We start from the raw sequence: 13793 nt of genomic DNA on the forward strand, positions 1-13793 counted from the left end.
TCTCCCCCAGGTAAGTTGATCTTGACTGTGGTTCTCTATATTCCTCTCTCTTTCCAGATTTTCAGATGGTGATTTGCCTTGGGGCCTCAATTCTCTGATGCATCTAAGAAAAGTCATTGATTTTCAGTTTGGTTAGCTTTTTCTGTTGTTGTAATGATGACAGTGGTTAACAGTGGCCACTAAGCACTTTACAAAATGTTGGAGCTGAAACTGGAATTCCATGCACTACATCTTTAGAGCATTCATTTTCTTTTCTTTCCTTTTTTTTTCCTTTTGGAATCTTTTTTGTATATTTCTAATTCTAATTCACAAAGCTGTTGGTCTTTTGAAAGGCTTAGTGAGGGTGACCCTGGAATTAAACTCATGCCCCTTTTAACTCCATTATTATAATATTAAATCTTGCACTACAAGTCTATGAAAATTTTATTACAAACAAGAATGCTGAATTTCAAAAAGTTAACCCTAGAGAAGAAATAAGAATCACTAGGGTCCTATGGACTCATTGTCTAGTGGTCCTGTCTCTGTACACTTTCAAGATGTAAGTACAGTCTCTAATTCCCTTTCAGAACAATATGAGATGTAAGACTGCAAACCTAGTGCCATTCTATTAATATTTTATCTTCTTGGAAAAAAATTATAAATCTACATGATCTAGTATCATACACATTCACCTGATCCTCTTCTTCGAAGACTCTACCAAGAGAAAACCATTTTAAGGTATTAAAAAATTACTTTTTTCTAGAGTAAAAAGTAGAATGAATTACAATATAAAATTTCATTTTTTTCAATTGAATATATCCCCACTTTAAATATTCAGGAGTCTGATTTCATTCCATTGGCTTTTAAATGATAGGTACTTCCTAAAACCCAAGTGACTATTTATTTATTTAGTCTGTTACTAAGGAAATTTGCTGAAATGATAAGCATTCATGTTGGTAATATGTGCAGTGTTTAAAGAGAACATCAAAAATGTATGGAAAAGAATGTGAGTTAAGCCAGCAGTATGTCTTTGAAAGGAGACTTGATTTGGGGCCTCTGATCTGTGTGCTACCCCATTTTTCTACTGAAAATAAGATGTTCATTTTTAGGCACCTAAAAGTCTGAACTCTTAAGAAGCTGTTCTCTAGAACCAATGTTGGTTTTGTCTCCCACCCCTTTATAGACAGCCTTTTTTGAAATCAGTTTGCTTTGGGGCTAATTGTTTAAAAGCCATGACATCATTTCTAGGTTAAATACATAATTAAATACAGAATTAAAATCTAAAAAAAAAAAGGAGAAAGAAAAAAAAATCAGTCTTTGAGTACTATGTTCAATTTATGGAAAAATGTCTAGAATACTGAAGTATTTCCAAAGGCAAATCTTCAGTGTGACAGATGTATAATAACGTCCATAGGCTGAAGGGTCTTAGAAAAGCATCCTGTAGCTACTTTAACAAGAGTATGCATCCATAATTCAAGTGAGTATATTGAAGCTTTCTGCTGCCATCCAAGAAAGATGGTTTTCAAAGCTACAGAGTGCAATAATCTAATATTCCTTGTGGAGAGTTCCATACATCTCATATAGATTTTACACTGGAGATCCTTTCCATGCTGAAATCCTCAGGAACACAATGTGCTATTTTCAGAAAACACATGTTTATGCTATGTATTACGTCTGGAGGCTTGGAGGATAGCCATCAGATCATCAAGTTGAGGATGTATTTCTAGTTAGACTTCTTCAATATTGCAGTGGTCACTGCAAAACAAATGGGTGTCTAAATGCTTCAAGAACTTCACTTTTTGTGTTCAATCTATTTTTCAATGGGAAAATGAGTTTGACAATCAGAGTGTACCCCTGGTGAAAGACATAACGACCCTAAGAATAAGTCAATCATTTATTTAAAGAATGGGACTTGAGAAATGAAATCAACTTCTGCTGAATTTTGTTGCAGGCCAAAAGTACTGAGTTTCATAAAGTGGCTTAATCATTTACCACTCTCAGAAGATGATGGTGCCATAATCAACCAGTAAAGGTTAGTCATTGTAAGTTCTGAGTAACACTACGATGCATTGGAGGATGATGTAGCCAAGAAAAAGCAAAGTTAAGTTTCAATGGATAAGCGTATGCAATATACTCTATAATCAGAATCTAATTATGGGAAATTCTCCACCTACAGTAATCTTCAAGTAACTACCTCCCACTCCAATACTTCCCTTCTTTCTTTTATAGATACTACCAAATGACAGTGTATTGCACTGCCTAGAATTTTGGACTAACCAAAATGGTATACAAGTTCCTTTCAGGGGTGTGCCAGTCACTGAATGGAGAAAATGCTCATTGTAGAGCAGAGGACTCATTACAATCTAGGACTATGCTACCACAAGATAGACATGAAAGAATATTTGTTGAACAATTAAAGATATCAATGAATAAGCAAACAAATTAGTAGATGAACTGATTAATTAGTAAATAGATACATTTTCTTCTGACTGGTTTTCTTTCCCCACTTTTTATTTCAAGGCTATAGGGTTTTTTTTTTTTAATGAACTTTTCATTATAGAATAGATTTAGATTTATGGAAATGTTACTAAGATAGTACAAAGTTCCCACATATTGCATATCCTTCTGCTATTGTTAACATCTTACATCAATATGGTATATTTGTCACAATTAAAGAACCAATATTGATGTGTCATTATTAACTAAATCCCATACTTTATTCATATTTCCTTAGTTTTCACCTAATACTCTTTTTCTGTTCTAGGATCCTATCTCAGATACCATATTACATGCAATTGTCATATCTAAAGATTCTAAAGAGTTAGGCACCTCTTAGCTTGGACAATTTCTCAGCCAAGTTTATAATGACCTTGGGTGTTTTGAGTACTATTCAAGTATTTTGTAGAATGTCCCTCTATTGGGCTTTTTCTGGTATATTTCTCATGATTAGACTGGAGTTACAGGTTTTTGGAAGATCACAGAGACAGCAAGCCATTTGCATCACATCACATCAAGGGTGCATGCCATCAGCATGAGTTATTACTGATGATGTTGACCCTGGTGACCTGGCTGAGGTAGTGTTGTCAGCTTTCTCCACTGTAATTATTCTCCTCCTTTATACTGTCCTCTTTGGAAGTCACTGTGCACAGCCCACACTTAAGGAGTGGGGAGTTATGTTCTACCTCCCTGTAGCAGTGTCTACATAAAATATTTGTAATTTTCTGCACAGATAAGTGTCTATTCTCCAATTTATTTGTTTATTTGGTTGTTTATTTACATCAGTATGGACTCATGGATATTTATTTTGTGCTTTGGATTACAATTCAGTATTACTTTATTTTATTGCTCAAATTGTTCCAGTTTTGGCCATTGGGGGCTCTTTCATTTCACTTTTGTGTCCCTGTGACACAAAACACTGTGAAAGCTTTTAGTTTTTTTTGTTTTTCTCCAAAGCACTTCTTTACTTCCCGACTTTACAAGATGCTCCAGGCTCATCTTGTTTATTTCCTATCCCAATGCTAGAATCAGCCATTTTTTCAAGAAACTCTTGTTCCTTTTTTTTTTTCTTTTGGATAATGGCATTAGAAACCAAGATCTAGGCACTAGATTCTATAGGGGTTTGTTGTTGTTGTTATTGTTAGCTTATGTGTTTGTTCATAGGGAATTGGTAATGTTTTCTCTGGTGGTCACCATGTGTAACTTTTGCAAATTACAATTATTTGCAATTACCTGCAAAATGGGTATAATAATTCCTGCTTCATAGTGTTGTTGTGTATTTTAAATGAAGTAACCAGCATAGTGTCTAGAGTAAAAGCAAAACAAACAGTAGCTGTAAGTGATAATGTCAATTTACTAGAAATGAAGTAAATAATAACTTTGTTTCCAAAGCCAATTTTCATTCTCTAGAGATTTTGTTTTTGTTTTGAGATGTTCTTATTGCCTATTTAAACAGACAAGAAGTTAGAGACTCTAATTCTAGGCCTATCTCTGATGTTAAAAAGAATTTAGTCAAATCAATGTCTCCTTTTCTATAATGGGCATAAATAGTATTTACTCAATATTGTGCCACAGGGTTGATCTGCAGGTAAAGCTGACACAAATCAATGTTTATACAAAGATATAGGAGGCAGTATTACCATGATTTTTGTCAGTATCATTAAAAGAACTCTGGTTCATTTGATGCTTCACTTTTTTCTCATTTCCCCCCAAAACTATTTACCATACTATCTCAAATGTTTCCTTTAATTATAAATTTGAGTGATACTAGGTTTTTAAAAACTGGTGTCCAAATTTAGATGTGACAATTGCTTTCAAATTCTATTACAACAAATACACATCAGGCAACTATATTAGACACTTAACATTTAGTTAACATTTTTCTAATTTGTCCACAGATAGTACTTTAAGGTAATGAGCCCTATTGGTTCTTCCTTGAGAAACTTTAATTAAATCAAATGTAACTATGTCCACTAAGTAACCAGGCCATAATGAATGTGGAAAGATAGATATTTGACACTGCAAGGGATGACAGGGAAGTATAGCATCTTGAAAAGGCCCTCATATCAAATCACTGATGCAAAGCAGTCGACTACCGTCCTAAGCTGCAGGGCCATCAACTGTCTAGACGTGATCAGATATCAGAGTTGACGGGTTTTGCAATCTGATCGTCTTGTTCTCCTTTTACCAAGGTAAAGGCAAGGCACTTCACCACATCTGATAAACTACAGGCAGTGTCCGTATGACCACAAGATTGATGTGCATCTCCTGAGGTGTAAGAGATTGATACAATTATTTACCCGTGGTCTGTTTGTTGGGAAGTATGGATAAAGTAGAACGAATATTTATTTCTCAATCCTTTGAGCCTCACTTCCCTCAGGATAGCAGTCATATCCCATGTGAAAACACTCTAAACGATCTTAAGATCGAATGGAAACATGCTGAGAAGGAGAAATGAACTACTTTCCCGTGCTTGATGTGTTAAAAGTCACTATTCCTTCACTAATTCACTTCCATAAACAGCAAATTCTATTTTAACTATTTGTAGGCAGTGATCACTGTTTTTATTATTTATTTAAAATCTATTTGCAAGTCAGGAAGTGGTTAATAAAATTTTTCCTGTACATTATCTGATCTCTTAGTCCTTTAGTATATCTGATTTCTGACGAGTCAAATATATTAAAAAAAAAAAAACCCTGAGGTAGATGTGGTCTTATTTACAGATGCATGTTTATTTTAGATTTGCCATTTTAACTGATTTGTCAATTTCTCTTTTTACCTACTCTCCTAGCTCTCTTTTTTTTTTTTTTAACTCCCTTAATAGCATGAACTTCAAGGGTTAATTAATGCCAAGGACAGACTGAGAGAAAAGGCTCAAAAATCCACATTACATGTTTTACCTGGAAGTGAAGGTAGGTTTCAGAGGAGAGTGGAAAAGACATTTCCCCCCATTTATTGTAAGTGTTGTGTTTGATTTATATCTTGCTGCTAATAGCATGGAAGAAAGAAGGAGTTTGAGAGTTTCAGAAGTTAGGCAATTCCCTGAAGAATCTGAAAGACTAGAAATCCCACTGTCTACTTTTTCACAGTTGGAATCAACAATGCATTGGTTTCTTTGTCTGGGCTTCTAAAAGATCATTAAGAACCAAACAGAGGATCATCAGAGATTCTGGTGGACTTGGAAGCAACATGTGACAACGCATTGCATTCTAGGGCAATCTACTTTCAAAGGCAAATAGAGAAAGTCAAATTGAGAATATAGAAAAATGCAAGGAATTCATCCATGAAGCCCATTTTAAATATCCCTTCCTCTCCAATTCGCCTATTTTAGTGGAGAAGGGGACATGACCTGTCACTCCATGCCCTTGCCTGATGACCTTGAAGTTCATAACAATGGCCTACGCAGGAGAGTCAGAGGAATTCTTCACTGTTCAATGAAGCCATAACGTGTAAGCCTCTTCCTTCATGGCAATGGTGTCCAAACTGAGTGTCTCAGCCAAGCCATGCTCTTTAGTAAACTAAAGTTTTCAGCTGACAAAGTCCCAATTCAAACACACAATTAAAAATGTATTGACATACCTACATTTTCTCAAAACAAATACACACAGGAATATATAAAGAACTCCTAAAAATCAATGAGAAAAAGAGAGATACCTCAACAGAAAAATGGGCAAAAGACTTAGACACTTCATCAGAAAGGATATAAAAATAGTCATTATATATCAATAAGAGGTGCTTTACTGCATGAGTTGTCTGAGAAATGTAAATTAAAATCCCAATGCAACATTGCACCACCCCTAGCAGAATAATTAAAATGAGTAATATGGAAATTACTCAGTGCTGATGGGAAAGTGGAGAGACTAGAACTCTTCTACCTTGCTGGAGGAAGATCCACTTAGGAAAATGATTTGGGACTACCTAAGAAAGCCTAATATATGCATTCCCTATGGCCCAGGAGTTCCACTGTGAGGTTCAAACCCAGCAGTAATATGGGTATACATTCACCAAAAGACAGATTCAAGAACGTTCATAGCATCACTATTCATGACAGACAAAAACAAGAAATGTCATCAACCATAGACTAAATAAATTCTGTTAATAATTATGCAACTGAAAATTACACAGATGTGCAAATGAATCATCTAAATCTACACACAGCAGCATGGAAAAATCAAATAAGCAGAAAGTTGGATGAAAGAAGTCAGATGAAAAAGGGTACACAGCATTTGATTACATTTCTAAGCACTAAAAGATGAGGGACTAATATAAGTTGTTAAAATTCAAGATAATATTTATCTTTGGGGAGTTGAAAGGAGGCAAGAGGCAGGGATTTGGGAAAGCTGTAAACTTTGATTTCTTGACCTGGGTGCTGGCACATACTTATGACTAGTTTTTTAAAATCCATCAACTTCTATTTATGATTTATGATAAAATATAAAATACAACAATTGGCTTTTTTAACTGAAATACCCAATATTTATCCTCAGGAATAGCTCCACAGATGCCATCAGTGATATCACGCTCTCACTCTCTCTCTCTCTCTCTTTCTTCATTGGTTATTGCCTTGGAAAGGGTTTCCCTGTATGATGTCAAAATGTCCACTAGCAGCCCCAAGCTTACATGCTATCCAGTTAAAAATACACAGAAATAGAGAGCTCCTCCACTCTTTCTTACGATGAAGATCAGGGAGCTGAGTCACACTGGATCAAACTGAGATGCATGTCCACCCCATGTGAAGCAGGAGGGGCAGGGTAGTGGGACACAGTGAAAGACAAGAACTATGTCATATGCTCATCTCGTCATCTCCCATTTCTGGAGGTTAACTGCACTCAGCTAGTTGTTCTTGCTGGGGTCTCACAATATGATTGCAGTCAGATAGATTTTGGCTGCTCTGGACTCATCTTTTAAGACTTCCTCCTCACAGATCTGTGAGAAAAGACTTGGACAGCTGAGGCTAAGGGGCATCTCTCTCTATCTCTAAGTAGGCTTTCCTCATGGCCTCTCCAGCATGGTGGCTCCAGGGCAGCTAGACATGATGGCTTGAATAGAGACTGAGATGCCAAAAAAGGCATAGAGATAGTGTATAGATATATGGAAAGGTACTCCACATCATAAATCATCAGACAAATGCAAATTAAAACAACAAAAAGATACACTACACACTATTAGAATGGCCAAAATCCACCAAACACTAACGAGAATGTGGAGCAACAAGAACTCTTATTTATTGCTAGTGGGAATGCAAAATAATACAACCACTTTGGAAAACAGTTTAGCAGTTTCTTACAAAATTAAACATACTCATAACATATGATCCAACAACCATACTCCTTGGCATTTACCTGAAGTCTGAAAACTTACGTCCACATAAGAAGTTGTACACAAATGTTTATAGCAGCTATACTCATAATTGCCAAAACTTGCCCTTCGGTAGGTGAATGGATAAATAAACTGTGATACATTCAGACGACGGACTATTTTCCAGTGCTAAAAAGAAATGAGCTGTCAAGCCATATGAAAAGATATGAAGGAATGTTAAATACTTATGACTAAGTGAAAGCAGTCAATCTGAAAAGACTACATACTGTATGATTCCAACTATGTGGCATTCTGGAAAAGACAAATTGAAGAGACAGTAAAAAGATCAGTGGGAACCAGGGTTTGGGGGAGAGGGCAATGAATAGGTGGAGCACACAGGATTTTAGGGCAGTGAAACTACTCTGTATGATACCACGAGAGATACATATTATTATCCATTTGTCCAAACCCACTGGATGTACAACACCAAGAGTGAACCCTCAAGTGAACTATGAACTTTGAGAGAGAATGATGTGTTAAGGCAGTTTTATCATTGTCATGTAACAAATGTACCACTTTGGTGAGGGATGCTGATCATGGAGGAGGCTATGCATGTGTGGGGGCAGGGAGTAAATGGGAAATATCTGTATTTCTGCTCGATTTTGCTGTGAACCTAAAACTGCTCTAGAAAAACAAAGCATATTTAGAGGGAGAGAGAAAGAAACAGCATAAGCCGCATCATCTTTTATGACCTAATACATGGTTTGGCCAACAATGGCCTGTGGATCAAATCTGACCCTCCACTTCATCTTACAAAGTTTCATCAGAACACAGCCAAGCCTGTTTGTGCTACATGTTATAGTGGCAGAGGTGCTTAGTTGTGGCAGACGCCAGGTGGGTATGGCCTGAAAAACCAAAAATATTTACTATCTTGCCGTTTACAGAAAAGTTTGCTGACCTCTGACCTAGTCTCAAATATCATGCAGTGTCATTTCTGCTGCATTCTATTCGCTACAAGTAAGCCTTGAAATCCAGCCCATGCTCAAGGGGAGAATTTGTTGACGTGTGCTAAGAGGACAAATGAGGGTGCTGTTGGCTAAAGAAGGGCTCAGAGTTGCTGAGCTGATCCAAACAGGAACCCGCTCTGAGCTGAGAAGGTCTATTTCAAATTCCCTTGGCAGGTTAACTGAGTTGACAAGGTGAAGACGGTGCGTTCTTTTTCCAAGTTAGTTAACACCATTGCCCACACCAGGGTGGTAAGAACAGAACTTGTTCCTCTCCAAATTACTCCTATTGCTCAGGGGCACTGACACTGAAGTCATTCTGACAGCCTTTACAATGCTCTAATTGAACCGCCCTCACACAGAATTGCTTTTTGCAAAAGGAAAATAGCTGGGAGAATTACCAAAGTGGCATATCAGAAAAAAAGCAACATATTCTTGGGCTTTTGAAATGTCAGACTTCTGGGCACCAATTTATCTGACTTACATTACAGGGCTACAAACAGTCAGAAACTCTTATTTGGCCATTTTTCACAATAAAAATACATTTCTAAGTGCTATTTTAGCTCAATAATGATTGTACAGATCTATTTATTTTGCATTTGTGTGTGTGTATGTTGGGGAGGGGGGCATGCCCCTGAGTAATAACTTGCCATAGCGACGTTGGGCAACAGAGGAGAATGTATAATATTTATCAGATTGGACCACTTGCGTAGTGAGAAGAATGTGATCTGGATTTTAACAAAATGCAGAGCATTCAAAATCCACATGTAAAATTGAGCAGTCACTGAGCTCCTTCTGCAAGAATATGTCTCTGATATCATATCTCCTACACAGAGTAATGGAGATGGCTGAAGGCCATTGTTATAATCACGAAGAGATTTCTTTTGATTGTATTACACCTAGAGAGACAGCTTAAAAGGCGGGCTGGAAATGGAGGGGGGTCCACCACTGCAGGAGAACAGCAGACTCCTTTTGATCAGCCATACTTCTCACAACAGCAGATGCATACATAGCATCTTAAGAGAGAAATACTGGTCAGCACAACCTTACGAAACACAGGCCAGATATTGGCACAAATGGTATCTTTGTCACCTATATTTCAAGTGTTCACGTGAATAGGAAATTTTTTTAAAGTACCTTTCCTCAACAAGTGCTTTATCTAATGAGAGATTTGGGCACCTGCACCATGCATTATAATTCAAGACACCATGTGAAGAGGGCCTGCCAGAGTAGGTGCTCAGCAAGCAGAAGGTGGGAGGGAGCTAACAGTTATTTAGGGCTGACGCATAGCAAGGAATATGGTACATGGGTTACACATATTCAATCCTCACAATAACTTTATCAATCATATTACATTATTACACTTATTTGAAAGGCAAAGAAAATAGGGCTTCATAAAGCCACGTAACTTGTTCAAAGTCACATCAATTTGATTCTGGAACCTGAATTTAAACTAACGAAATCTGGTTCCAGAGCCTGTGATCTTAACTATTATGTATTACAGCCAATGAATGGATGGATAGATGGGTAAAAGGATGGATAGAAGGACAAATGGATAGATGGATGGATGGATGGATGGATGGATGGATGGACAGACTGACAGATGGAATAACAAAAATACTGTGGATCATGTAGGGGAAGGAGTAAGTTCATCTGACAAGCTAGTAGAGAAAGCTAAACAGAAGAGGTAATGTTTGACCTGAGTCTTGAAGAAGACAGATGTTTCCAGGTGGAAGAGAGGGAGACGGACTTACCGGGCTGGCAGGGGAGCATGAGCAAAGACACAGACATCCAAGTCTCCGTGAATCTAGAGGATGATAGGTAGTCCTGCATAACTAGAGCACAGGTCATCCACATTAGCAGCCCAGAGAAGAGGATGCTGAGTGGAACTACATGGTAAAACACTCTGAAATGTCATGTTGAGAAGTTTGAGTTTCCTTCTGCAGGGAGTAGAAAACCTTCAAAGATTTTTTTTTTAATGATAGATAACATTTATTGAGGACTTAACCTGGGCCAGCCATGAAGTGTCAAAATCCCCACAAGAACTGTATCAAGGTAGGTGCTAGTTATTATTCCTTTATTTCACAAGTAGTGAAGTTGAGGTTCAGAGAGGTTAAATCACTTGCCTAAAGGCATATAGTCTAGAACTATTTGTATCTGTATTTGGTCCCTGGGAGCCCTCCAGAGCTACAGAGCTAAAAAGAGAAAGAGAGTGGCATGATTTTTATCTGTGCTTAAAGAGAGAACTACAGCAGCAGTGTAGATGAGGATAAAACTTAAGACAGAGAAACTAATTAGGAGGCTGTTCATGTTTAGACAAAAGAGATTGGGAAATGAGCTAAGGCAGGGATTCTCAGCTTTGGCACTATTAACATTTTAGGTTGGATAATTCTTTGCTGTAGGAGCCTGTCCTCAGTACTGTAGAATATGTAGCAGCATTCCTGGCCTCTACCCAACAGATGCTCTGTAGTATCCTTCGTCAAAGTGTGACAAAGAAAAATGTCTCCCTTGAGGGCAGACTGTCCCTGGTTGAGAACCAGTGAGTTAAGGCATTGATGGGGGATTGGAAAACAGGAGATACTGCAGAAGTAGGATCAACAGGACCAAGTGATCAAAAAGATAGACAGCTCAAAGACATGTCCAAATGTGTAATACAGTCCTGGTAATAGTCAAGACAGTAATAGACGCAGGGGTTCAGCTCAGGGTCTGGATTTGGCAGACCTGAGTTCAAACTCAGCCCTGCCATTTAACACTGGGGATAATTACTTACACTTCCCAGGTCTTAAAAAGAAGATCCTAATAGCGCTTACCTCCAAAAGTTGTTGTGAAGACTGAAACAGAATACCATGAGTCAAGTGCTTAGCAGAGTTTCTGGCATGTAGTATGTGCTCAATAAATTGTACTACTAGCCAGTATGGGGAACACAAAGAAGCTTCTTCAACCCCAGGTTGTAGAGTTTGTGGTTTGAGAGTTTTTTAGCGAGTGCATACTGTGAACTCTATAAACAATTTTCCACTCAATGAAATATCTCTCCCAACTCATCAAAGTTAAGTTGAAAAAAAAAAGAATATATAACTGAATATTTGGTTTATATTAATTGTGAGTGTCTGGTATATACAGTATGTACATATGTGTGTATCTCTGGGTTTCTAGGTATACTTGTGCATGCACACATACACATATACAAATCAGATCACTGGAATCACACTAAAATGTTCATACTAGTTATTACTGGATGTAAGATTATGTATTCAATTTTTATCTCTATTTTCCTATTAGCCTTTATATTTTTTCTTTAACGAGTAAGTATTACTTTTATAAATAGGAGACAAAGCTAAATGTTCTAAAATATCTTCCTTTAAGATACATAGATTGAAATTCTGTGTCAGGCATTGTCTAGAAGCTAAGGATACAATAGTGAGAACCCCTCCCCCAACCACACCACACGCACATATGTACACAAGGGAACAACGAAAGCAAAAAAAAAAAAAAAAAATCCTTAAACCATGTGCGCACACGAGAAAGGTGTAACTCGAAAAATCAAGTTCAAATGTAACTATTATATCCCAGAAGAAACAAAAATGGTGGGCTTTGGTGACGCCATCCTAATTACGTTTTTAAGTCTGACAGAAGAACCAAAAGAATTTTCTATTCTTCCTGCTTTGCAAGGGTTCAGTGGGAAAGCCCACTGTTCTTCCCTTTTTAAGGTTTTGCTTCCCCTTGTTTATAATTCGTATCCTGAGGGAATATAATACTATTTTGCAATGTCCAAATCAACCTTGAGACTAATTAGTAGGGCTAGCTCCCCTGGAAACTACAATCTTCCACAGGGAGACTTATTTCTGTAACAAAGGCTTTCTTTAGACAGCATATATAAGGGGTTTTATATTTCAAAGTACAAATCCTGGCCTCCTTGCACATTCAGGGAAATTTTGAACAGTATGTATTTTTCTGAGCTCCCACAAACTTGTAGAAACAATTTGGGCCTCAGGAAAATTCTCCAACATCCTAACTGTGTGTGTAAGTAAGATGGAAGTGCCTGCATGTGACTCACTGTAACAAGAAGGTTCTGGCTCAAAGTTGTCACTCTCAGTTTCAACTGGTGTCTGTGTGAAGAGTAATGGAAATGATCAATTAAGGATGCTCACTCTATCCTCTGTATCCTTTTAAATTAAGTACATAAAGAAATGATGGACTTTATATAGATGACAGTATAGGCATTCTGTGTCTGCCCCCTGTCATTCATTCTCACTGCTGTATTTCTGGAATTAGGATTCATGTTCTGTCATCTTGAATATTTTAATACTTTGCTGATCTCGAGCGTGTTTAGCCATAGGAGGACAGCAGTAAAATAAAATTTTACAGCCAACAAAGTCCTTTATACCTAAAGTTTATTGCACATTTTATATTTTGGTTAACAACACAGGGCTCCTTGAGACTCTGAAATAAACATAGCCTCCACAAGTCGCAGTTGGCTTGTGGTCTTTCATTTCTTATTGAGAGTGGATTCCATCATCAAGAGAGAAAGAATTCCTGATAATTGGCCAGAGTGGCTGCAATTCTATCAGACAGGTGCTTCTTTTTTTGAAAACTGTTAAGACAAGCTTAAAGCTCCTCTGTGGTAGAAAAATGCCCCATTTTTATTTTTGCTCCCAAAATGCAGGCATGCTCCATTCAAAGTGACTATTTTCCATGGATGCCCCAGTTTTCCTCAATATGGTGAGGATTACATTCCACTTCAAGCAATAAGTCAGAGGTCAGTCAATTGAAAATCTGTGAAGGAGCCCACTGACTCCTAAAGTAGTTGATATTTTCCAGCAACAACTTTTCTTACTGTTTGACTAGGGTCTATAAAATTTTATGATAGTGACAAAAACTATTGTTTTGTGTAGGGATGATTTTTTTTTTTTGAAGTAATTAATGTCATCTTATTTTTGTTCTTTCGTTTGCAAAGCTGGCATGGTGGTCCAAGAAATGAATAAAGAATTTAATACAGTGCAGGATATTAGAGTAGTT

At 37.3% G+C, this 13793-nt stretch overlaps 1 protein-coding gene across 4 annotated transcripts in view; it reads right to left on the reverse strand.

Moving 5' to 3' along the window:
• TAFA1 (TAFA chemokine like family member 1) overlaps window positions 1-13793 on the reverse strand; it is a 682241-nt gene that overhangs the window by 595692 nt on the left and 72756 nt on the right. The gene's annotated exons all lie outside the window — the stretch shown is intronic.

The sequence above is a fragment of the Camelus dromedarius genome, chromosome 17 (genome assembly GCF_036321535.1).
Source record: "Camelus dromedarius isolate mCamDro1 chromosome 17, mCamDro1.pat, whole genome shotgun sequence".
NCBI lineage: Eukaryota > Metazoa > Chordata > Mammalia > Artiodactyla > Camelidae > Camelus > Camelus dromedarius.